General features: G+C 42.0%; 1 protein-coding gene across 1 annotated transcript in view; it reads left to right on the forward strand.

The window, feature by feature from the left end:
• Positions 1-2,979, forward strand: part of TYW3 (tRNA-yW synthesizing protein 3 homolog (S. cerevisiae)) — a gene marked incomplete at its 5' end in the record, with an annotated part of 7,527 nt that overhangs the window by 465 nt on the left and 4,083 nt on the right. The window lies entirely within an intron of this gene.

Raw genomic sequence — 2,979 nt, forward strand, 5'->3', positions numbered from 1 at the left:
ACTCTTTCAAAAACCAATTTCTGAAGATCTAAGATACAGTGATTCTTATTTTTTCTAAGTCCTTTCCTTATTCAGAATAAGCAAAAGTAATGCTTTTCTAAGCAAGTGATCTTCCTTTCATGAAAGATTACTGTTAGCATACCGATTATTTTTCATTTCTGCAGCTTTTTATCTGCTCTTTGTTTTCCCTTGTTGGATTGCCAGCAAGGTATCAACTGGAGGCTAGATTTGATTCAAAAGCTTTCCTATCTAAAAGTAGAATAAGCTGAATTTATGTAGAACACTTGCTGCTCTTTGGACAGTGGTGACCTAGTAATTAGCAGACTACGCTGGGCTAAATGAAAACGTTATGTTCCTTGTTAATACCGAAGTAACGGTTGCTGATTGAAACTAGGCATTTGCCTGGTGAAAGTTCTGTGTTAGGCAGCATCTGAGACAACGCTTAGTCAAGCAGCAACATTCCTGCAGGACACAGATGCAGGATAATGTGGCCTGTATCCCATTCTCGAACAGTTAGAGCCTGACACGCACATTAATGCAGTAATTGTAGTAACTCTTTCAGAATGGGTCAGTTGTGATTAACAGGTATTTTATGTTGTCCTCATTACCTCTTTCATAAGCTGTGGCCATTCTTGCTTTGTTTTTTTGGTGAAATTCCAGAAGCAAGCAAAATTAACTCCATTGTTTCCATTAAATGTAGATATGTTCAGGAAAGCATGCCAGTGAGCATGCTCATTTTGTATGTAATAACTCCTTCAGGATGGTTAAAACTGTCTTGAGTTAAAAGAACTGTCTTGAATTTAAAACTGTCTTGAGCCCAGCTTGCTATGCTAACAGCATTTAATTTACAGACACCTGAAACTAGTGTAACAGTGAATCTCTTATACTGCATCTTTAATTTAGTATCTTAAAATCCCCTGAAATTTTAAAAAAATATTTAGTGGGGTTTTTTTAGTAAGCTTTCAAAATAGTCTACTTGTCTGTCCCAAAAAAGGAGGAGTTAAAAGGTCAAAATTCTGTCACTCAATTCATAGCTCACTTTACCATATGCATACATTCTGACACATGCTCAAAAAAATCTCCTCCAAAATATTTGTCTTTGTTAGTATTTGTTCTAGCAAAGCAGAGCTTGCTGAAATTTCCATCAGCAGATTTCAGGCTGAGTAGGACATAGTAGGCTGTTGCTGACTCTTTGAAGAGGAAATACTCTGATTTTTCTTGTTCCCTTTAACAGATAGACGGGATTTTTTTTTAATGCATGAATTGCAAGTGTAAGAAAAATGATTAATTTTTAAACCACTAAACTGTAATGTATGCTAAAGCTGTGCTAGTGCAGTATTTAGGAAATGAGAAGGGAAGTCAGGATCTTGTATGCTGCGTGTGGTGCTTTTTGGCTGCCAGATCGTTTGACTTCACTGTGTATATTAACCTCAACAATATGAACATGGGATATTTGTTTTGTTAATTATTTTCATCCCTTTATCCTCCCAATGCTTAGAGAAAAAGCATCACATATTACAGAGCACCCCTTTGCAAGGTTATTGATATGACACAAATGTAATCTCATAATTACACAATAGTGTAAAACTGAAATGCTGTACTCTTTTCCTTGAGGCACTATTGGTGTGAATCTTGACCACCTTCAACTTTGGATTTTTGGATGTACGTACAGCAGAATCTGGCCAGCTGCCATGTAATACTTTCAGATGTGCGTGTGCAGAGCGTTCACTTCTACCGGGACCAATGCACACGTAGCTTCGTCCACATGTCTGTATGGACAGACCTGTAAGGTATGCCGTCAGCTGCTGGTTTTGCATATTGCTGACAACCTTCCAAATGTCAGTACAGCGTATGGCATGAGCGAAGTGTCCTCTCATCCCTTTCTCGTGAGCGGGCTGTGCCGAACGCAGTGGGCTGTGAGCCGCCCTCATCCCACTGTAACTTACAGCCGAGCTAGTAACGTGACGGCAGCCGTGCAGTGCTGCCAGAATGCATTTGCTGTGGTACCAACAGACGCTCGTTTGAGAACAAGGGCTACGTTCTGCATTGCTGTAAAGGTGCTGCTGTGGTCAGTGATTAAAGGCAGTCAGTCGTTTTCTGCTTCGTATCGCTTAGCGATTGCTCCTGTGTTTGCAATAGAGGGGGTTTAATTTGTGTGAGATTTTTTACATATCACCGACAGGTACTTTCCATCGCTTCATAACCGCACTTAGACTTTCACTCTTTAGGGATGAGGGGCCTGGTCCTATTCCCCTTGGGTGTTTTCCCATCAGCTTCACTGGGAGCAAATCAGAGCCTCAGACTTAGTAGACTTAATAGAAAATTGCTTTCAGTATTTCCCTATTAAGTTGAGTTTGCAGGAATTTAATGATTTAGATGCAGTAAGATAATAAATAACCTTTACTGAAAATATTTTGTTCCATTAATGAGCTTTTTGAGGAAGCAAGTACTGTAAGACAGCTTTGGCACAGTGCTGACATGCATAGATGATTTCGGTCAGTACGACTTTCCTAACTAGTTGTATTCTCGCTGAAAAGCTACCTCTAGGGTATCTGCTAAATTACTTTGCCTTTTCAGAGAAACACAAACCCTTAAAAACACCCTCGCCGGTATCACACACGCCGATCGCAGCTAATAACGTGTTCTCTGTTATAATACTTGTCTCGGGCTTCCAACCACGATGGATGTCAATCATTTTGCTGAAGCAGGACACTGTTCGGCTCAGATGGCAAGAACAGAGTTCTCAAACGTGGGAAAGTGTCTGAAGAGGGATCACGGAAACATGCCTGGAAAGGGAAGGCAGGCGTCAGCGGCAGGTCCCAGTCTGTTATGCACCGTGAAGGCTGACTGCTGCGTGTATTTGTACTGCTGCTGAAGTCGGGGCAGCCCAGGCAGAGGCTGCGCAGCACGGGGGCCTGGGGGGCCGACACAGCCAGCCTTGCGCTGGGCTGCGGCGGGGGAAGGCACGCGGGCTGCCGA

Source organism: Cariama cristata, unplaced genomic scaffold (assembly GCF_000690535.1).
Source record: "Cariama cristata isolate BGI_N322 unplaced genomic scaffold, ASM69053v1 scaffold20745, whole genome shotgun sequence".
Taxonomy (NCBI): Eukaryota; Metazoa; Chordata; class Aves; order Cariamiformes; family Cariamidae; genus Cariama; species Cariama cristata.